The sequence below is a fragment of the Aethalodelphis obliquidens genome, unplaced genomic scaffold (genome assembly GCF_003676395.1).
Source record: "Aethalodelphis obliquidens isolate GAN/ISIS:26980383/991018 unplaced genomic scaffold, ASM367639v1 scaffold110, whole genome shotgun sequence".
In the NCBI taxonomy this organism is placed as follows: Eukaryota; Metazoa; Chordata; class Mammalia; order Artiodactyla; family Delphinidae; genus Aethalodelphis; species Aethalodelphis obliquidens.
In genome coordinates, this window is record NW_020838054.1 from 26,317 (window position 1) to 49,854 (window position 23,538).

Here is a 23,538-nt window from a genome sequence, read left to right on the forward strand (position 1 = left end):
GATCCTGGAATAGCAGCAGGGACACTACTGAAAGAGCCTATGCAGGGGTCCAGGCTGCTCTAGGTGACAAATGAATCTGAACTAAGTAATGGTCTGGAGAGAATAGGAAAGGGGCTGGACATCACTGGGAGGCCAAGGCCTTGTGGATACTCAGTGCAAGTGAGACAGCAGGAGATTTGAGAAAACAGAATGTCTGGACTTCAGTTTGAGAACTTGAAAATGGAGCATTTCAAAGTGATAATGATATTTAAGGCGTGAGATTGCTTATGCATAACTGAAGTGTAGTAGAGATAAAGCTTCTTGAAGTTGAAGGTGTTGTAATTTGAGTACACTAGATAAATTTTTAAAAGACAAGAGCATTGAAGATGGTGGAATAGAACCCTGAACTCACCTCCTCCCACAGGCAAACCAAAATTACAACTATTTATGAAGCAACTATGGATGAGCACAACCTAAAGACTAGCAGAAAAAAATTTTCACAACTAAAGATATAAAGAAGGAACCATAACAAGATGGGCAAGAGGGATGTAGACGTGATATATTCAAAATCCATACACCCAGGTAGACAACCCACCAATGGGAGGATAATCACAACTGCAGAAGTTCTTCCTGAAGAGCAAGGGGTCCAAGCCCCACATCAGGCTCCTCAGCCTGGAGGTCCTGCACCAGGCAGACGACCCCTGAATGTCTGGCTTTGAAGGCCAGCGGAAAGCTGGAGGGCTGTAAGAAACAGAGACTCTGCTCTTAAAGGGTGCATACAAAATCTCGCATGCTCCAAGATCCAGCACAGAGGCAGTAATTTGAAAGGAGCCTGGGTCAGACCCACTTGCTGATCTTGGAGAGCCTCCCCGAGAGGCAGGAGGCAACTGCAACTCCCCCTGGAGACACAAACACTAGCAGAAGCCATTTTTCAGGAGCTCATTCTACCACGATGACACTAGTACTGGCAAGCACCATTCTGGAGTCCTCCCTCTAGCCTATTAGTGATGGGGACCCACCAGCTGGTCTGCACCAGTCCCAGGACCTCCATAGGCTGAGCAGCCAGCTGCATGGGGACCCAGAGCTGCCCACCGGAAGGCCAACACCAGCCCCAGGTTCAGCCAGGTCCCCCAGCAAGACGCCCCAGGACATGGCACTGCCCACCAGTGGGCAGGGGGCAGCCCCGGGATCCCAAAGACCCTGCACCCAGCTGCCCTGGGAACCGGCCCAACTCATCAGCATGTGGCACCAGCCCCAGGACTCCCAGGCCCTGCAGCCAGCCAACCTTGGACCCAGCCCCAGACCCACAACCAGTGGCCCTGGCCACTGGCCCTGCTCACCAGTGGGCCGGTGCCAGCCCTGGAACCCTCAGATCCTACAGCCAGCTAACCTGGGACGTGGCCCTGCCCCCCTGTGGACAGCTGAAGAGACATTTTTCCAAAGAAGACATACAGATAGCCAACAGACATATGTAAAAGGTGATCAACATCACTAATCATCAGGGAAATGCAAACCAAAACCACAATGAGATATCACTTCACACCTGTCAGAATGGCTATTTATCAAAAAGAGAACAAATAACAAGTGTTGGCAAGGATGTGGAGAAAAGGGAACCCTCATGCACTGTTGGTGGGAATGTAAATTGGTACAGTCACTATGTAAAACAGTATGGAGGTTCCTCAAAAATAGAACTATCATACAATCTAGCAATTCCACTTCTGGGTATTTTTCCAAAACAAAAACACTAATTTGAAAAAATATTTGTTATACAGCAGAAACTAACACAACATTGTAAAGCAATTACACTCCAATAAAGATGTTAAAAAAAGAAGAAAAGATATATGCACACCTATATTCATTGCAGCATTATTTACAATAGCCAAGATATAGGAGTAACCTAAGTGCCCACTGAAAGAAGAATGGATAAAGAAAATGTGGTAAATATACACAATGCACTACTACCCATCATAAAAAAGAATGAAATCTTGCCATTTGCGACAACATGGATGGACCTATAGGGTATTATGCCAAGTGAAATAAGTCAGACAGAAAAAGACAAATACTGTATGGTACCACTTATATGTGGAAACTAAAACAAACAAACAAATGAGCAACTATAACAAAACAGAGAGTCACAGATACAGAGAACACAGGTGGTTGCCAAAGGGAGGGGAGTGAGAGGATGAGTGAAATAGGTAAGGGAGATTAAGAGGTACAAACTTCCAGTTACAAAATAAATGAGTCACTGGAGTGAAACGTACAGCATGGGGAATATAGTCAATAATACTATAGTATCTTTGTATGGTGACAAGTAGTAAGTGGACTTACTTATCATAGTGATCATTTTGTAATGTATAGAAATATCGAGTCACTACATTGTGCATCAGGAACTAACATAGTGCTTTAGGTCAATTATACTTCAAAAAACAAAGAAACTCCTAGAAAAAGAGATCAGATTTGTGGTTACCAGAGGCGGGGATGGTGGTGGGAGGGGGAATTGCATGAAGGTGGTCAAAAGGTACAAACTTCCAGTTATAAGACAAATTAGTACTAGGGATGTAATGTACAACATGATTAATATAATTAACATTGCTATATGTTATGCATGAAAGTTAAGAGAGGGACTTCCCTAGTGGCGCAGTGGTTAAGAATCCACCTGCCAATGCAGGGGACACAGGTTCGATCCCTGGTCTGTGAAGATCCCACACGCCGTGGAGCAGCTAAGCCCGTGTGCCACAACTACTGAGCCTGTGCTCTAGAGCCCGTGAGCCACAACTACTGAGCCCGCGAGCCACAACTACTGAGCCTGCGTGCCTCAACTACTGAAGCCAGCGCTCCTAGAGCCCATGTTCCACACCAAGAGAAGCCACTGCAATGAGAAGCCTGAGCACCGCAATGAAGAGTAGCCCCCGCTCGCCACACCTAGAGAGAGCCTGTGCGCAGCAACGAAGACTCAATGCAGCCAACAGTAAAATAAATAAATTTTTTAAAAAAGTTAAGAGAGTACATCCTAAGAGTTCTCACCACAAGGAAAAATAACTTTTTCTTTTATTTTGTATCTATATGAGATGATGGATATTCACTAAAATTATTGTATTAATCGTTTCATTATGCATGTAAGTCAAATCTTTATGCTGTACACCTCAAACTTATACAGTGCTGTATGGCAATTATATCCCAATAAAACTAGAAGAAAAAATAATGAAATAAAAGACAAGAGTTGCATAAATCATCAGTTAGGCAAGAAAGAGTGAATGTAACCTCTTAAAGAGCAAATTCTTAGTAAGTAATTTGTGCAGGAGCAAATCTTGACTTAATTTCTTTATTCTTGTTTTAAGGATCTATCATATATAGAACTTTCAAAGACATATAATTGTCAGCTATGTTTTACTTTTGCAAAAGGTAGCTCAGAATACTCCTTTAAAGTATAATAGAATGTAAATTACAAATTGCACATTAACTGTACTGCTTTCTTGGAATTTCTAATCTAATTGATTTAGTGAGGGTTCAATCTACTCCCAATGAGCTAGGAGAGTTTAAGCAGATCATTTAGTAAACATCATCATTGAACCATTAAAGTCACAATCAGGGAATTATTATTTATTTGGTTTGGTATTTGATGCTAGTAACATGTTATTTGCTATATATAAGAATAGTAAACATTTTAATTGATGACATTTCATTCCACCTATATAAAGTATAGGCATTTTTTTATCTTTAATATTCCCAGTATGACTAAAATAGTTGAAGGAACTTTTCTCAAATGATTAACAATTCAGGTGAGTTGTTTATCATTTGACATTACCAGGAGTTTAAAAAAATCTCTCAGTCTAACTTTTATAATTACATTAATTGAACATGACTCAACAGCATGAATTACTCATACTGTCATTACCTTAAAGTTTCTGGCAGTATTAAAAAGACTGAGGAAAATGTGGACAAATAGCTCGAGTTTCAAAAGATTCCATGAAGTCATCAAATATCTATTATGGGCTTCTCAGATATAGTGGTGTGACAAATATCTATTATGGGCTTCTCAGATATAGTGTGTCTTACTGTAAACTGAAATAATTAAGGTCTCTTTGACCTTGGCTGCATTTTAGTGGTGGTCTTTGCAAAGAAATACAAATTGTGTTTTAATAATTTTCCTTCTCTCATAGCATAAAAGAAGCCTTATTTTCAATGTGTATCCATTTTTAGGGACTTCTAAAGCATCTGAAGACAACTAAGGCCACCTAGGTCTCCATCTCCCAATGTTTCCTCCAAAACAATAAAAGAAAAACAGGAAGGAAAAAATAAGCCTACACAAAAACCAAGACAAAAGAGAGGAAATAGCAACAGGACCCAATGTGGGTCTAAAAACTGTGAGAAAGTGTAAACCCATCCTCAGTGTGAAAATACTAAAAACAAGTGTCTGAACATAGATAACAGAGGACTTTAAAACTACATGCAATTTGAAGGTGCAGTCTTCAAAACTCATAGTTTCTTGGAGAGAAAAGTGGTAAGAGGAAGAGAAAAGCATCCATTGGCAGTTGGATGGTGAAGTTGAAAAGGAGCAAAAGAGAAAATTTTAGGGGTCACGCAAGACAAGAGATCCATAAAATCAGAGAACACACAATCACTCCCCACCAACCAAAACAAACAAATCCACTGAAGTATCTGGACTTTGCTATTCTGACAGAAGGGTGTGTCATTAAACTAGGAACCCTGTAAAACACACACCACCACAAAAATGAATAAGAAGAAAATTAATGGTTTACATAGGGTTCTAGGAAAAACTAGAAAATTAAATTCAGTACATAACAACTGAGGTAGCCTAACCCCAGAGAAGCAATCATGAAGCAAAAAAAAAAAAAAAAAAGTTAATGTAGGATAATACTCCAAATGAAATTAAATGGACACAAATAAAACTTTGGTGACTTTTTTTTAAATTACCTTGAATCAGAAATTCAAAAGCTAAAAACAGAAATGGGCAAAACACAGGAAGAAATTAAAAGAATTGACTGAACTCAGGAAAAAAATGGAACAAAAATAAGACATTTTATAAATGAAGAATAAATTACAAGGTTCTCAAGTGAGAATGGACCTTAGTAAAAGTTAATAAAATGCACTGAAGAATATTTAGGATCAAGAAAACAACCAATAGAATGAAAATGAGATCAGGAAAGTAAAAAGGGTAGCACAGAAAGTAAAGGAAATAGAAGACAAGCAAAGAAGGAATAACATATTATTGCCGTCCTGGTAAAAAGATAAGCAATAGAACAAAACTGTTACTTAAAATTATAATCCAAGAAAACTTTCCAGAAATAAAAAAGACCTATGTCTACCTACACATTGAAAATACACAAGTCAACTCCAAGATATAGCCTACTTCAACTACAAGATTTCAAAGATGAAGATAAAATCTTCAAGGCCTACAGGCAAAAAGATCAAGTACCATACAAAGGCAAAAGCATTCAACTGACACCAGACATTCAAAAACAGTATTATAAAGCAAAGCAAAAATGGACCAGCATTTTACAAATACTCAATGAAATTAATTATGAACTAGGGCTTTTATATCCAACAAAATTGCCCAATAAGTATCAAGGCTTTTAAACACACACACACACACACACACACACACACACACAGTTTTTCAACATACAAAACCTTAGGGAATTCTGCACCCATGAGCTCCTTTTGAGAAATCTACTAGAACAAATATTGGCAAACTACATCCATCGATTACTTCTAGCCTGTCCTGTTTTTGTATGGGGACTGAGATAAGAATGGTTTTTACATTTTTTAACTGGTGAAAGAAAATTTTAAAAATAACAATATTTTGTGACCTGTGAAAATGATATGCAAGTTAAATTTCAGTGTCTATAGATAAAGGTTTATGGGAATACAGCTACATTCATTTGTTTATTGTCTACAGTAGTTTTTGTGCTACAAAAGCAGAGCTCAGCAGTTGTGACAGAGACCGTATGGCCTGCAAAGCTTAATATATCTACTATCTGGCCTGTCAGAGAAAAAGTTTGCCAACTTCTGCACTAGAAGATAAGCTTCTCTCAACCAAAAGATATTTGGAAGAATTCAGCAAAAGGACTGATAGTAAAGCATTTTGGTAGGTAGCTAGGTAAGTGGATTGAGGGATGGATGGATGATACAGATTTACAGACCAAAACAAATTTGGGAGAAATGAGAGTGAAAGACTCATATATAAATGTTATATGTTTTGACAAAGTAAAAGCAATTCAACCAATAAATGGGATAAAGGAAAGCAGAGATGAAAATAGAATAGCCAATAGACAGAAAGTATGATACAAATAAAAAGTGATAAACCAGACATCAATAGGGTAAATAAGAAAACAAGAAACTATGTATATTTAAAAAGGTACAAACACAAAGATAACCACCAGAAAAAAATGCAAACTTTTCTAAACCCCTAAAATATGTGTGTGTTAAATTAAAGAACAAAGGATACACATTTTATAGAGAAACATAGCAAATATAATAAAATACACACAATTATAAAAGATTGTGACAAAACTGAGAATAAACAGATACTTCATAAAATTAAACGGGCTTTACCTAATCAGTAAAAAAAGACAATTTTCAATTTCACTCACAGAGCAAAACACAACTCTCAAGAAACACACCTCAAGCTGATTCAAAAAGCCTATAAAGAGAGGGACAAAGGTATACCAGACAAATGGAAACAGAAGTATGGAAACAGAAAAAGAGCAGTAAATTCAAGTCCCAAAGCAAAATGACATAACAAAAGAGGGACAATTTTTTATACGAAAGGCCACAATGCAGAATGATGATACATTTAAGAATATTACCAAATAGTAAGCAACAAACTTAATGAAATAAAAACTATGGAAATTGCAAGGAGTCAGAAACAGCAATACAGCAAGAAAAGGAGACTTTAGTACTCCACTCTCAGGACAAAACAGATAGAGTGGACAAAAATTCAGTAAGGAGAGAGAAGACCTAAACAACATAATCAACAAGGTAGAATTTATGAACATATGTACAACTTTTCACTCTGATCATAGAGAACACACCTTTTCAATAGCCCATGGCATATTCACAAAAACTGATCAGACATTAAGTTACAAGAAAACATCAATAAATTTCACAAAGGAGCAATATTACAAACAACCCTCACCAATCATAAAGCAGTTAAACTAGAAATTACTAATAAAAACAAAATTCATTCATTTTTGTCAAGCAAAGAAAATTGATATTTGCAATCCTTCCACCATTAGCGAATATAACTAAAAAAAAAAAATCACAGGCACCTACCATGTGCCAGGCACAGGGATTCAGAGATAATCAGCTGTGATCCTTGCCCTCAATAGCAGCAAGTCTGGCCCCATGAAAAGAAAGAAACAATCAGCATACAATACAGTGAGGTTTGCAACAACAGCTACAACAGTTGCAACAACAGTTAACTGCTGTGGCTTCCAGCTCTTCTAGATGCCCTGGTACTAAATAGATACAATCTCCATAGGAATACCCTTAGTTTTGGGGGTTTTGGGCCATGCTGGGGCATGTGGGATCTTAGTCCCTACCAGGGATCGAACCTGCGCCCCCTGCAGTGGAAGTGCTGAGTCATAACCTCTGGACCGCCAGGGAAATCCCCAGGAATATCCTTATTTTTAGGAAATACACACTTTTATATTTAGCAGAAGGGGCCATGAGGCACACAAGTGACTCTCAAGTGGTTCAGAAAGATTGAGAGTAAATGATGAAGCACATGGAGTAAACTATAAAATACAAAAGTGAACTCTGGGTAAAGGGTATCTGGTTTGCTCATACTGTTCATATCTCGGAACATTTTTAAAGTTTGAAATTGTTTCCAAAGAAAAAGTTTGAGTAAAAAACGAAACCACCTCTATAGCAAGGCATTTCCTCCTTTAAAATTAATATCTGTGATATGAAAGAAAAAAAATATCTCAAGATTTTCAGCTTTTCTATTTACCTTTATATGAATCTTTCCTGGCTATGTTTTCTTTTTCTTATACCATGTTGCACACCTTGCTCAAATGCCTGTTTTTAGACTCTGTCTAAATATTTATAAATAATTCCTTTCCATTTCTTTTAAATTTGCTCTTTTCGATGAGATTGAACTTTGGTTATTTAAGCCAATATTCCACAATATGAACACAAAGTTGAAAACGACTAATCTTAGGGAAACCTTTGAAATTTAGGAATTACATGGTTCACACTTCTAACAGCAAAGCCCGTGTCCTTGAAGAGCTTCACTTTTGAGATGCAAAGAGACCTGACTAAAGAGGATAGGGAAAAGATGTGGCACATATATACAATGGAATATTACTCAGCCATAATAAGAAACGAAATTGAGTTATTTGTAGTGAGGTGGATGGACCTAGAGTCTGTCACACAGAGTGAAGTAAATCAGAAAGAGAAAAATACCGTATGCTAACACATATATATGGAATCTAAGGGAAAAAAAAAGGTCATGAAGAACCTAGGGGTAAGACGGGAATAAAGACACAGGCCTACTCACAGAAAATGGACTTGAGGATATGGGGAGGGGGAAGGGTAAGCTGTGACAAACTGAGAGAGTGGCATGGACACATATACACTACCAAACGTAAAATAGATAGCTAGTGGGAAGCAGCCGCATAGCACAGGGAGATCAGCTCGGTGCTTTGTGAGCACCTAGAGGCATGGGATAGGGAGGGTGGGAGGGAGGGAGACGCAAGAGAGAAGAGATATGGGAGCATATATATATGTATAACTGAATCACTTTGTTATAAAGCAGAAACTAACACACCACTGTAAAGCAATTATACTCCAATAAAGATGTTAAAAAAAAAAGAGAATAGGGAAAAATAGAATCGTCAGGGTTGCTAGAGAAATCAGGTAGTGAGTTCCAGACGGTGGCAGAGCCCTATTTTGAAGGACAAGTAGAGTAAGGGAACAAAAAAACCCCAAAAAAACAAACGAACAAACAAAAAAACGGTAAAGACAAAGGAACAGCATTTACTTGTAAAGTATATAGGCTTATGAAGAAAACAGCTTCCCTCCTCCTCATCTTTTTGGCTTACCTGAGACAAACTTCTTCCCCTTCATGTCCGGCACCGCTAGAGCTCCCGGGACAAATGGTCTCGTGAAGAGAAAAAACGGTGTCGTCAGAAGGATTAACCGCCCCTACGTCGCATCCTGTTTCTCCGGGCTCACAGGAAGCACTAACTATCCCCGCCCCATTCTGGGCTCTGATTGGGTCACGTGGTTGAGTCCTGGCCAATGAAATGTGGAGGAATAGGAACCATTTCCGTTTGCCCGTGTCTTCCCCCAGCCCGGCGTGTTTGTGCGCTGAGGGTTTACTTTGTTTCAAAATTAGGCAACATGTTCTACTTGTTCCCTTGTGTTGCTGTGCTGAAAGAGAACGACCTTGTTCTTAGAAAATACCAGGTGATCTTTGACATTGTCTCTTCCCTCATTTGCAATGCATTTACAAAGAATCCAGATTCTGAGGCCCAAGGAGCTGGCAGAGCCACGTGATGGAAGAGACGTGTCTGGCTGACTGCACTGAACTGTGAGATGTGCAATAAATCAATCATTATTTGTTAACCCTCCCCCAACACCCCACTAGATACTCTACACTTTAGAGAGGTTTTGAAGATTAAGTAAGGACCATGCCTGGCACAAATTATTACAGAAGTGGTTACTATTATTATACTTTGTTTTGCAGAGATATTCTTGGCTTCAAAGATGTTTACCAGCTGTATAACCCAAAAACAGTTCTATAAGTTCTTCAAGCTCCTCTCCTCATCTGAAGATGGAGAAAACCCATTTAACATTTGTCCCCTAATATATATCAAATACATATATATTTGGATACAAATATCCCCTAATATATACCAAACAGTTATCTAAGTTCAGAAGACATAAAATTGAACAAGATCTATAAGGTCCTTGATTTCACGGTGCTTACATTCTAGTAGGGACTGAGGTTATAAACGTAAAAACAAATATTATAGGGAATAAAATAACACAAATTATTATGACGACTATAAACAAGGCGACTTGATAGTGATGGACTGGGAATTAGATGTAATTTAGATTGGGCAACTTAAAAAGTTATTACTGAGCAGGTGGCATTTGAGCTAAGACCTGAATGGCATGAAGGAGCTGGTTGTGGGTGCAAAGTTCAAGGAGAAGAATGCCCCAAATAGAGGGAACAACCAGGGCACAGGCTCTGAGGAGGAAATAAGCTTAGCATGTTAATAAACAGGCCAATGTAGCTAGAGTGGTTGGTGAATGTGGGAGAGAGTAGGATAAGATGAGGTTGGAGACTGAAGTAGGAGCCAGATCGTGTTGAGATTTTCTAGTCACATCAAGTATTTTGGACTAAGATATAAGACAGTTTAAGATTTTAAGCAGGGGAATGGCATGATATGATTAAACTTCAGATAGATAATTTTGGCTGCTGCATGGAAATTGGGCTATAGGGCAAGCAGCAAGAGTGAAAGTCAAAGGACAAATTAGGTGACTATTGTAATTATTTAGACAAGAGATGATGGTAGCTTGAGCTAGACTGGTAGCAGTGGAGATGGAAAGAAATGATTTGGTATATGTATTTTAGTGGTAGAGCCAACAAGACTTGGAAGTGCATTGGATATGGAGGAGAGGATGCAGTAATTCCCGAGTCCTGGGCTTGTGCAATTAGGTAACTAGGTGATGTTATTTACTAAGATAAGGAAGATTAGAAGAAAAAGAGGTTTTGTGTCACTTCTCTCTCTCTCTCCCCCCTCTCTGTCTTTGAGAGGAGGAATCTCCTGTGGTCATATAAATAAGTTATACTATTAATAAAAATGAATGACAGTAGCATCCATTTTGTTGAAGTAAGAGTATTGTTGTGTGTGAGTGTGTGTGTGTGCACGCACATGCAGTATACAGTCATTAGATATGGCTTTGGCCCAGCTGAGTATGTAAGTGCTGCTTCTAGAAAGTTAGGAGATTCCTGTACCAGAGCACTGATCATCGAGATCTGTAGCTCAAACAATGGAGGGTGCCCAAGTCTTTGGTCCAGCAGAGCTAATAAATCCAGGCAGCAGCTAACTTAGGACCTCAGGGGAAAACACGACCATCTTGCATTGCCTGGTGGTCTGGATGTTTTGGAATTCCAGAGCAAATGGGTTTCCCTTCTTCAAAGCTTTATGTGTTCAGAGATTTTATCTTATGAAAGTCGCTGATAAACATGTTGGCCAGAATAATGCACTGTGGCACTGTTCCAGATTTTCACTAGAGAATTTATAAAAACAAAGCTCTAGTAAGATGTGTACATTTATCACATTTATTTTAGTTTTATTGCAAACATATGAAGGGCTGGGATTATGCTGCTCAATATTTATTTTCTCCATCATTGTTTTAATTCTTCACAACAACACTTTTGCACATATGAAACTGGGGTTCAGAGAGATTATAAGACTTGCCAGGGGCTTCCCTTGTGGCGCAGTGGTTGAGAGTCCGCCTGCCGATGCGGGGGACGGGGGTTCACACCCCGGTCCAGGAAGATCCCACATGCCGCGGAGCGGCTGGGCCCGTGAGCCATGGCCGCTGAGCTTGTGCGTCCGGAGCCTGTGCTCCGCAGCGGGAGAGGCCACAACAGTGAGAGGTCCGCGTACCGCAAAAAAAAAAAAAAAAAAAAAAAGACTTGCCAAAGGTCACACAGAGAATAAACGGTAAAGTAGGCCACTCCAATCCAGGTTTGTCTGACACAAAGATCAGTATACTTTTGCCTGTACCAGGTGGTCTCCTGGGTTCCCTATAGAGCAGCTAGACATAATCTGCCTTGTATTTGACAAAGAACAGCTCATTAATGGATTTTCTATAAAAATCAGTTAGAGAATGGTGGAGATTGGGGTCAGCCTCATCCAAATCTCATGGACTGCGGTGGGGGAGAAGTGTAGTCCCCAAAGTAAAATCAAGGGGTCTCTAATATACTGAATTCCAAAATGGTCCCCAAGTTCCTGCCCCTGATATACACACCCTGTATAACCCTTTCTCTTTGACTGTGGGTAGGACCTGTGAATATGATGTGATATCACTCCTGTAATTATGTTACATTACATGGCAAAGGTGAAAGAACTTTTCTGATGTAAGCAGAATCCCTAATCTGTTGATTTTGAGACAGTCAGAAGAAAGAGTATACTGGGCGGGCCTGACCTAATCAGGTGAGGCATTTTATAACCAGGGCCTAGGCCTTCCCTAGAGTCAGAGTCTCAAAGCAGCAGAGATGCTATCTTGCTGGCCTTGAAGAAACCAACCAATAGGTTGCGAACCACCTATGGAAAGGGGAAACCGCTAGGAGCCAAGGTCCTCTGTCCTACTGCAGCAAGAAACTGAACTCTGCCAACAACCTAAATGGGTTTGGAAGAGGACCCCAAACTCCAAATTAGCACATGGCCTAGCAGACACATGTGATTGCAGCCTTATGAGACCCTGAGCAGAAGATCCGGTTCAGACTGCTGAACCGTCCGAAACTGTGAGGTGATAAAGATGTGGGGTTTTAGGGACTTCCCTGGAGGTCCAGTGGCTAAGACTCCACGCTCCCAATGCAGGGGGCCCAGGTTTGATCCCTGGTCAGGGAACTAGATCCCACATGCATGCCGCAACTAAGAGTAAGGTATTTTTTTCTGAGAGGCTGGCTGTTTGTCAGCAGATCTCACCTTTTTATTTGTCTGTTTCCTTCTGTTACTCCCATGACTCTTGGTGTTCACCTATGTTGAGGGTTCCCAAGACCACCCCCAGGTTCAATGATTTGGTAGGATTACTCACAGAACTCAGCATATGGTCTCACTCACACCTATGACTTATTACAGCAAAAAGATACAAAGCAAAACCAGCAAAGAGAAAAGTAACATGGGGATCAAGTCTGGAGGAAACCTGACACACTTTTGCAAGAGTTCTCTCCCAGTGGAGTCACAAGGGATGAACTTAATTCCTCCAGCATTAAACTGTGACAACACAGGCAAAGTGTTGTCTACCAAGGAAGATCATTAGAGACTCAGTGTTCAAGATTTTCAATAGGCTAGTATTGTAGGCACTCTTTGCCTAGCATGTACCAGAATTCCAGACTCCCAAAAGGAAAGCAGGCATTCAGCATAAATTATTGATATACTGTTTGTACAAACAGTTTAAGCAGAGCGAGCCACTGTTTTCAGTTAGAGAATGGTGGGAACCCTCCCCAAATCCAAGTTTCCAGACTCCAACCAATGGCCAAGTCTGCAAGCAAGCCTGTCTAAGGATAGCAATCTCAAGCCTGCTATGTTAAATCTTTCCTGCATATCACCTAAGTGCCACATTCCCATGGTCCTACTGCAGTTATGTGTAATACTCAACACCCCAGTTATACATTCTCTCTAACATAAAGTATATTAGCATATGGATGTCTCAATTCCAGCTGCTATAACAAATTACAGTAGAGTGGGTGTCTTAAATAACAAACTTTTATTTTTCACGTTTCTGGAGGCTGGGAAGTCCAAGATCACGGTGCTGGTGGATCCAGTGTCTAGCGAAGTCGTGCATCCCGGTTTGCAGATGGCTATTTTCTTGTTATATCCTCACATGGTGGAGAACAGAGAGAGGAAGCAAGCTGTCTTCTTATAAGGGCACTGATCCTATCATGAGGGCTTCACCCTCATGACCTAATTATCTCCCAAAGGCCTCACCTCCTAATACCATCACATCAGACATTAGGATTTAAACGTATAAAATTTGGGGAGATCCAAATATGCAATACATAATAATGGATGAGAATCACCTTTATTTATATAGTTTTATAGTCAATCACAAGCAAATATCTATTAAAGCTATTACTAGGAGAGATAAGATCTGATCATGAAAGACCAACACCATGCTGAAAACTGATACTTTGCTGTCCCCTCTAGAAAATCTGGATCTGGAGTGCTGCCTCTATTTCCCCAAGGTTTCTTTCTGCCTTTCTCTGCCCCACAAAAATCAAGATTCCTAAGCAAAGGCCAGGGCCAGAGTTCCATGATATGCTACAAGGGTAGGATCAAGAGCTGTCTCACTGAGCCTTGCACAAATTGGGGCAGGCCATAATCTCAGAGGATCTGTCCCCTCTGATCCAGGCCCATGTTGAGTAGCTCCTTACGGGGTGATCAGAAGCAAAGGACTGCCTTTGTCTCTGCAATTAGGTTTCTGTGATTTTGCTGGCTCCAAAAATCAGTCACTTGTATTATAAATTTTATTTTGGGGACACCAGACAGGTATGGACTATACAGACAGGTGTTTGTGTTTGTTTGTTTCTCCTTGAGCAGGAGTTGCTTTTATTCTGGGATTAAGATGTGCCTTTAAAAAAATGTGCTTTCGAAAGAAGAGGGGAGCCATTAATCAATAGGGTGCCTTTTCAAGGGTACCTTAAATCAATAAAAGCTACCCCTCCCGGGCTTATACAGCTCCAGCAACACAGGGCTTGGTGACTGTACAATGCCCTTGAGCAAACTGGCAGAAAATTTCTCCCTCCAGGAGGAAGTAGGTCCTGGCCATTGTGCCAGGCTTGGTGGACAGAGCTATGGCTGGATTTCCTTTTCCACTCACCCACTCTGCTGGGTACCTTTTGTGCTAACACAGTTGAGTACAAATAGGTGTGATGGGAAGGTTGGCACATCTGTGGCATTCTCTTCCTTTATCCTCTTCTTTGAGAATCAAAGAACCCTGTGCTATAACTTGCCTTCCAATTCAGCTGAACGACCCGTTGCATACAAATGGAATATTTTGGAGTCAGCCCTCACAACTAGACTAACACAGAAAGGGTTGCTTGATACAGGGGAGGAGCATGGTTCCTCACCAGTTGATTTCATCGAGGAATATACATAACTTGTTATTGAATCATTATTCTCAAACGCATCTATAAGATATGGTGATAAATTAGTTTGAAACTTGTCAACGCCCACTTAAGCAGGCAGTCCTTCTTTTCTCTTGCTTGCTCACCCCATTTCTTATCTTTGTTTCTATTTGCACACCACCTCATTCATTCTCATTTGCCATTTGTCTCTGCCGTTCCCTATAGGCCAGTTTGGAGGGCTTGATTGTGCACATAGGTTGATATGGCTAATTCATGCCTCTTGCACTTATGTGTCTTCAGCCCAGGCCACTGGCACAGACTGACTAGTGTCTCTCAATCCCAATCCCAACTTCTAGGGAAAGAGAAAGAATGGGTTGTTGTGAAGATCAAATGGGTTAATGTGGCCTAACGTCCGGCATGTAATAAGCACACTATATGTATGGGATATTGCTCTTCTTCAGAACCTTACTTGGGTGTTCTCTGCCCAGTCTACGTGCCATTACCCTTGCTCCCTTGGCCTCAGCTAGAATAAAGCACTCCTTCCCCATCCTTGCTGCTGAACCTTGTCTACACTTCTGTCTTAATGGAACGTGCGTTCCACGTTCTATTTATTGGCTATTTATTGGCATGCCTGTCTCTCATTCTAGACCACAAGCTTCTTACGGGCATGGGCCAGGTCCTTCTCCTTTTGAACCCACTGGTGGAGCTGGGGTGCTGTGCAGTGCCTAAGGCCTGGTAAGTGCTCCAGAAATGCTTGCTGAACTGAATGGAAGGCATGTTACAGGAATGGTAATTCAACATTATTTTTAGGGTCAAATTTCTCTTACTAGTAGAAACTTGAGTACAGTAAGTCCTCTACATACGAATGAGTTCTGTTCCGAGAGCACGTTCGTTAAGTCCAATTTGTTCGTAAGTCCAACAAATTTAGCCTAAGTACCCCACTGACACAATCGGCTATATACCACTGCTTTTATGCTTGTTTCCGGACATTCTGGGCTTGAAATAAAGATACTGTACTCTATACAGTACTGTACAGTAAAATACACAAAAGCACAACCACTTGTAGAGGATGCACACATGTGACAATGTACACCAGACATGTGAACTTATGTGATTGGACATGCGAACACACGTTTGCATCTTTGAAAGTTCGCAACTTGAAGGTTCGTATGTAGGGGACTTACTTTATTAGCTGCTTTTCTTTGACCCCTCTGCCCTGCCTTGTTTACTTCCAACTGGCAGATTAAAAGGTAGATTTCCAAATAGAAGTTTATCTTTGAGCAATTAATGTGGGTCCAATATTTCCTGGGTCATTTCTGTGGCTCACCAGTGGAGGAGGATTTTAATCCAAGATGAACATCATAGGAAACCAGTGTCACTCAGAGTTAAGCCTACCCTAGCACCTAAAGATGACTTTGAAATGAGAATGTTGGGTGCAAATATGTATGTTTTATACATAATGGTATAATCATCTCCACAATGATGTGAGTCCCAATGCTGATTAACAAAGGGATGACATCCTCAACCTCAATGCTTGTTCCTGGCTTCTTTTCCTTAGCCCCTCTCTTTCCTTTGCATGCTTCTGCCCCCCAGCCCTCACTATCCCTTCTTCCCCTGCCACCTAGCCACCATTCCCCATATCCTCTCAGATGCCTATCTGGCATTGGGGTTTGTTTGTTGCGGGTGTACACGTATCTATTTCCAGTGTTTTTAGCTTGATGATATACAGGCCTTCAGAACACACTGGCACCGTTATTTTTAAGATTGATGCTGACACAGTCCACTTAATGTTCTCATCTCAACTAATTTACCTGCGGGGAGTAAACTCATATGCAAAAGTGAACAAAGAAGAGGGTAGAGGGAACCGGAAGAAAGGGGAACTAGGAGAATATCTTTTACCATTTAACCTCCAAACAACCCAGGAAGAAAAGGAGGGCAGTTTTTATCATCAGCTCCAGTGAAGACATGAAAAAGGATGCAGCTCAGAGAAGTCATTTGCTAATAAAGAGCACCGGTCGGGTTTGAAACCTAGATTTCCTCATCCCCACTTTAATGCTCTTTCCATACCACAAGGATGTTTTTCAAATATGCTGCCTTCTTAAAAAATAAGATCCTCTCTTCTGTACCACGCACCAACCAGATGTTAGTAATTTAGACCAGGGGTCTGCAAACCATGGGCTGTGGGCCAAAATCAGCCTGCCATCTTTTTTGGCATCAATAGCAAGCTAAGAATTTCTTTTACACTTTTTATTCGTTAAAAAATCAAAAGAATAATATTTCATAGCACAGGAAAATTATATGAAATTCGAATTTTCATGTCTATAAATAGGTTTAATGACACAGCCATGCCCGCTCATTTTTATATTGTCCATGGCTGCTTTCATGCTACATGGCAGGGCTGAGTAGCTACAACAGAGATTACAGTATATGGTCCATAAGGCCAGAAGTATGTACTATCTGACCCTTTGCAGAAACACTTTTCTGACCACTGATATAGGTCCTTGCTACCTAGAGTTCTACCCAAGTGCTGATCCCCGGACCATATTAGAAATGCAGAATCTCGGGCACCTTCCAGACCTATGGACTCAGCAGCTGCATTTTAATAAGAGCCCTTGGTGATTCACATGCCCATTAAACCTAGAGAGGCTTGGGCTCAGAAGGCAATCCATGAGGGCTTTCTCTTATCAGACAAGCAGTGTAGGTTACTAGAAAGGGAGCAGCCTTAGGGTCAGACAGGTATGAATTTAAAATTCTGCATTCACTGCTGAGTGCCTTCAGCTTCCTCATCTAGAAAGCGAGGATAAGCATGTGTTCCTCATAAATTTGTTTTGAACTGGATGGCCTATTAGGTTCCTAGTGCTGCCCTAACAAATTACCACCAGTTTGATGGCTTCAAACAACAGAAGTGTATTCTCTCACAGATCTGGAGTCCAGAAGTCCAAAATCAACGTGTCCGCCAGGCCATGACCCCTCTGAGGGCTCGAGGGGAGAAGCATCCCTCGCCTCTTCCAGCTTCTGGTGGTCCCAGGTGTTCCTTGGCTGTAGTTGCATCACGCAACCTCTGCCTCTGTCTTCACATGGCCTTCCTCTGTGTGTGTCCTCTTCTCTTCTTACAAGGACAATAGTCACTGAATCAAGAGATCACCCTAATTCCAGTATCAAATCAGCTCAAGATCCTTAACTGATGACATCTGCAAAGACCTTATTTCCAACTCAGGTCACATTCTGAGGTTCTGGGTGGACATGAATTGGGGTTGGGGGGCAGACACTATTCAGTCCACCACAGGTTGCACCAATCTAGGTAAAATGTCTGACACATTGTGAGCACCTAACACACTTTTCCTCTACCCACTTTTCCCCTTTAACTCAAGCGACTCAGGGCCCAGAATAGAGTGGGAGACTGTTCCAGGAATCTCCAAGTGAATCTTGCCCATTTTGAAAGAGGGGCATCTCCTGGACTAGGACACACAGAAGATGATGCTTTCATGACATGTGTCCTGGAGCTAAACCAGTTCTTTTTTCCTCTGTACATTTTGGAGCAAAAGTTCCTTTCAAGTGAAGGAACAGATGAATGAAAAGAAATAAGCCATAGGCGAGGAAAGCCTCATAGTATAATGCTGTACTCAAAGCTCATTCTCTCCTCTCTGCTGCTGGTGTGCCTGCCTCGGGAACGGATTAATATTCTCTGTGATATTCCTGTGGGCCATGGCTTTCTGTTGTACCCCTGAAGGACAGCTTTTTCCTTTACTATGAAACCTATGTATATCTCAAGAGAAAGTGAGACAGGTATCAAATTTCAACTTGCTCAGGAGCAAATCTGGACAGATGTTAGCTTTGGAGTGAATCAAATATGGGGTCTCCTAGCCAATATCATTGCTGGCAATTTTCAGACCAGCCAAGTTGCATGTGACAAGCTTTTCAGCCAATTCCACAACCCCATTTCCCACTGCCTTTGTAATGTGTAATCAACAACATCTCTTTTCTGAAGTTCTGAGTCACACTGACCTTATGTATTGCACTTGTAATATACAGATCTGGTCTATTACGTGTTAATTACCTCATTAGCCACCAGTGGTTTGCATTCCAAGTTTGTGAATTTCCTGTGAACAGTCTCCCGGAAAGGAGGTCTGTGGAAATCTCCTCAGTACTTAGCAACAAAGTGCTGTAATTTTCAGCACAGCACCTGTCTTGAAACTGAAACAAATTAATAGCTAAACTGACTGCAGCTAGATTACTAACTCAATCTTCTATTCTCCAAGAAGGAAAGAGGTGCAACTTTTTTTTTTTTCCTGAGGTACACGGGCCTCTCACTGTTGTGGCCTCTTCCGTTGCAGAGCACAGGCTCCGGACGCACAGGCCCAGCGGCCATGGCTCACGGGCCCAGCTGCTCCACGGCACGTGGGATCCTCCCGGACCAGGGCACGAACCCATTTCCGCTGCATCGGCAGGCGGATTCTCAACCACTGCGCCACCAGGGAAGCCCTCAAATTCATTTTTAAAAAGGATTGTTTGTTACTTATTTCCTGATCCTGTTTTAGAAGTGTTAAAGGGTATTGAATCATATCCATCAAAATTCTTTGCTCTGCATGTAACAGTTTAAAGAGAATACATTTTCTTTTCTTACAGAGGAATTTGGAGGAGCAAGGTATGTTGCCCCCAAAATAGGAAATAAGGTGGCCTTTGAAGAATTAAACTTTAAGCTCAGTGTATATTAGATTAAAGCAATGTCACCTTGAAACGGTGATTCTCAGCGTTGGCTGCATATTAGAGTCACCTGGGGAGCTTTTAAAAACTATTGATGCCACAAGAGATTCTTATTTAATTGGACCAAGTGATTCTAATCTGCTGTCATGGTTTCAAATCATTGCCTTAAAGAGACAGAGTAGGTTTTAAGGTTTCAGGATTTCACTCACATCACTGAACGCTGCTAAAGAAAGAATGTGTCAGGGTGGTCCAGTGGTTAAGACTCCGTGCTCCCAATGCAGGGGGGATGTGGGTTCGATCCCTGGTCAGGGAAGTAGGATCCCGTATGCCCGCATGCTGCGAGATGTGGCCAAAAAAAGGAATGTGTCATTCATAAGGGGAGAGGGTCTGGTTAGCTAAGGAAACTCTGGGGAAAACTTGTATTTGAGCCCTTTCTGATCACTGGTTTAAAATTTTCACTCCTCACCCTCAATCTCTATCTCCCTTCGTCGCTTTAATTGTCTCCCTTTATGTTTTTGTCCACCTAAAATATTAACCCCATGTGAATATGTAGTTTGTTTGTTTGCTTTTGCCTGTTTTGTTCATGTCTGTATCCCTAATGCCTATTAGGGAGAGCCTAGCACGTGGTAGACATTTATGTCCACTGAATGAAAGAGTAAATGAATGAATAGATGGATGACTGGGGAAATGAATGAATAAGTGAAAGGAATGACAGAAGCAAGTTTTCCTATTTCTTTGGCAAGCAATTCCTACCATAAAAATAATACAAAAGGGCTTCCCTGGTGGCGCAGTGGTTGAGAGTCCGCCTGCCGATGCAGGGGACACAGGTCCGTGCCCCGGTTCGGGAAGATCCCACATGCCGCGGAGCGGCTGGGCCCGTAAACCATGGCCGCTGAGCCTGCGCGTCCGGAGCCTGTGCTCCACACCGGGAGAGGCCACAACAGTGAGGGGCCCCAAAAAAAAAAAAAAAAAAAAAAAAAAAACAAAAGGTTATCTTTAGTTGAGTCCATAAACCATCACAAAGTAATCATTTAAGGTTTGGATTCAAATATATGTTTGCAAAGGAGAGAAAGAATATGCTGTCCTTAAAATGATCTAGTTCCTGTGACAGTGGTAAGTCTCCCCGCATGTTAACAAATCAACATTCATATTATATCATATTATATTATATTATATTGTATTGTATTGTATTATATTCAACACTTTGAATTACAGGTAGAGATAGGGAGAAAAGGGAGAAAATGAACTAGTTGTGCCAACTATTTGATTCTTGTGACACACTTTGTACATTAATAAGTTAGCATTTGGGTTTTATACATTATTCCTGTGATCTTGATTCACACGAGTGCACTCTGAAGCAGTGAGTGGATTCACCTCTCCTCTCCATGTGTGACTCATTCAGGTTTCTGAGTCTTCAATGCCAAGTGTTAGACCTTGGAACAGACTAAATGCACAAGGTCATGAAGACAACCCCATGGAGCCATTTCCACCTCTACCTAAAAGAGACTTTTAACGTTTTATAATCCATACCATGTTTTAATAAACAGAAAGATATAACAATTTTCTTGATTGTGATTTAAAATTTCTAAATACATAGGTGAAGATCACTTCATAATTTGCTTTCCTAGACCACACAAATTGCTCCCTTATCCATCCTCACTCCCACCCGCAATGATTCTGGTTTGTTCACTTGGTTGAAAAGCATTGCTCCAAAGGAGGCCTCCACTAGCACACCTGTAGGGTCAACAGTTCCTCTGGCCTTCCACTATGACAGGCAGGCCACCTTTATGGGTACCAACGTCTGCTTCCTCATAATGAAACTGAATCCCCCTAAAACCGAGTTCCTCCGCCGAGTTTATGATTAACCTCTCCAAAACTCTATTCTCTGTCTTGTACCACCCCTGTTCCCCTCAAGATTGAGGAGTAACAAAGAAAAGGGGGGATTGAAACCAGACAGGACTCTGCAGGGTCCTCCCGGGTATGAAAGCCCCTCTGTGTCCCCTGTTTCTTGTTTGTAGAAAAAAAGGCTTTAGTCTCCTAGGCCTTCCCTGAGTTCCAAAGAGTAGACCCAGCAGTTAGTTGGATGATAGAATCACAGGATTCCTAGTTCCTCCTGAAGGGATACAGATAACAGTCTGATTCATATCTTTGAATTATTCTACAGAAACTAAGACCCCCACCCAGATGGAGGATGGTAACTACATGCTGACCACAAGCACTAGATCCCAGACTGGTTGGAACCAGAAGGTCCGCTTTCAACTCACATGTATGCAGACAGTCCTCAGCACAGGGATGTCTCAAGTGGCATCTCTTCTAGAGAGAGGCTCAGGGCTTCCCAGGCTTCCATTTTGTGTCTCCGTCCTCAGATCATGACATCACCAGAAGCCTTATATTAATGGTGATGGTAACAACAGCAACAATACAAAATTGAAAGGACTGTGCCTTTCTGGACATCATTGGCCTGAATGCTGCCCTTAAATACAGTACGAGTTTCTGGGGCCTGCACATGGGAGGTGCTGAGGGAAGGGTGGTCTCACAGCTAGCAGAGTCTCTGTTGTGGGGGACTTCTCTGTATTTTATTCCCCCTGGTGATGGCATTTTCCTCTCATTACCAAATCATCTGTTCCCCATCTATCGACCCTCTTCCTCATCCCCCCCAGACCTGGCTTCTCAATCATTAATGTTCATAAGAATCACCTGGGGATCTTGTTAAACAGTAGTTCCTGATTTAGTAGGGGCCCACATTCTGCATTTCTAACAAGTTCCCCAGTAATGACAATGCTGCTGGTACATGGATCACACTTTGAGTAGTGAGGCTATCACTGAGCCTTGCTATCCAATGAAACTTTCTGCCAAGATGGAAATGATGCACTGCCCACCATGGTAGCCATTAGCCACGTGTGGCTACTGAGCACTTGAAATGTGGCTAGTGTGACTAAGAAACTGAATTTTTAATTTTATTTCATTTTCTTTTTTGGCTGCACCACGCAGCAGGCATGCAGGATCTTAGTTCCCCAACCAGGGATTGAACCCCCTGCAGTGGAAGCTCAGAGTCCTAACCACTGGACCACCAGGGAATTCCCCATTTTCATTAATTTAAATTTAAATAGTCATGTGTGGCTAGTGGCTACTGTATTAGACAATGCAGCCCTAAAGTAGGGACCAGCCAGCAAACTTTTTCTGTAAAGGGCCAAATAGTAAATGTTTTTGGCTTTGTGGGCCATATGGACTTTGTCACAAGCACTCAACTCTGCCATTGTAAAGTGGAAAAACAAAACAAAACACATAGACAATACATAAAAGAATGGGCATGGCTGTATTCTCCTAAAACCTTATTGGTCAAAGTAAGTGGTAGGACGGATTTGGCCTGTAGGCTGTGGTTTGCAAACCTCTGCTTTAGAGTATAATTTGCTGATGTTAAAAGAAAGATTTAAAAAAGAACCTGAAGCATATTCCTGAGACTACAATAATGCCTTTCTTTATATTTAAATCTGAACTGAATAAAACCTTAGCTTTACTTTTAATCCATAAAAATTCCATAAGCAAATTGTTTTTTAAAAATTGAAACCTAATGTTCTATGTTATTGTAGAAAATTATTGCCCATGGATGCTTATTACTGTTAGTTGTCTATTGGATAACTGTTCTATATTTATTTATTTTAAGTTTATTTATTTATTTTTTGGCTACACTGCACAGCATGCCGGATCTTAGTTCCCTGACCAGGGATTGAACCTGGGCCCCCTGCAGGGGAAGCGCAGAGTCCTAACCACTGGACCATCAGGGAATTCCCTGGATAGCTGTTCTATACACACACATGTGCGCACACGCGCGCACGCACACACACACACACACACGCACACACACTGTTTGTATGTTTTTTGGTCTTGAAATCTTTACTGCACTGCCATTTGGACAATGTAAGCAGGTCCCGCGTGCTAGTATGCTGTTAAATACTTTTGAAATACTAACCTCTCAACTCAATAGTTGTGGCAATGGCGTTACTTTTTCTTAGTATGTA

The 23,538-nt window shown here is 41.2% G+C and overlaps 1 non-coding gene across 1 annotated transcript; it reads right to left on the bottom strand.

Annotated features, from left to right (window-relative positions):
- Window positions 1-23,231: 23,231 nt before the first annotated feature.
- Window positions 23,232-23,304, bottom strand: TRNAG-UCC (transfer RNA glycine (anticodon UCC)). Its single transcript has one exon. It is a non-coding gene; the product is annotated as a tRNA-Gly (tRNA).
- Window positions 23,305-23,538: the final 234 nt, after the last annotated feature.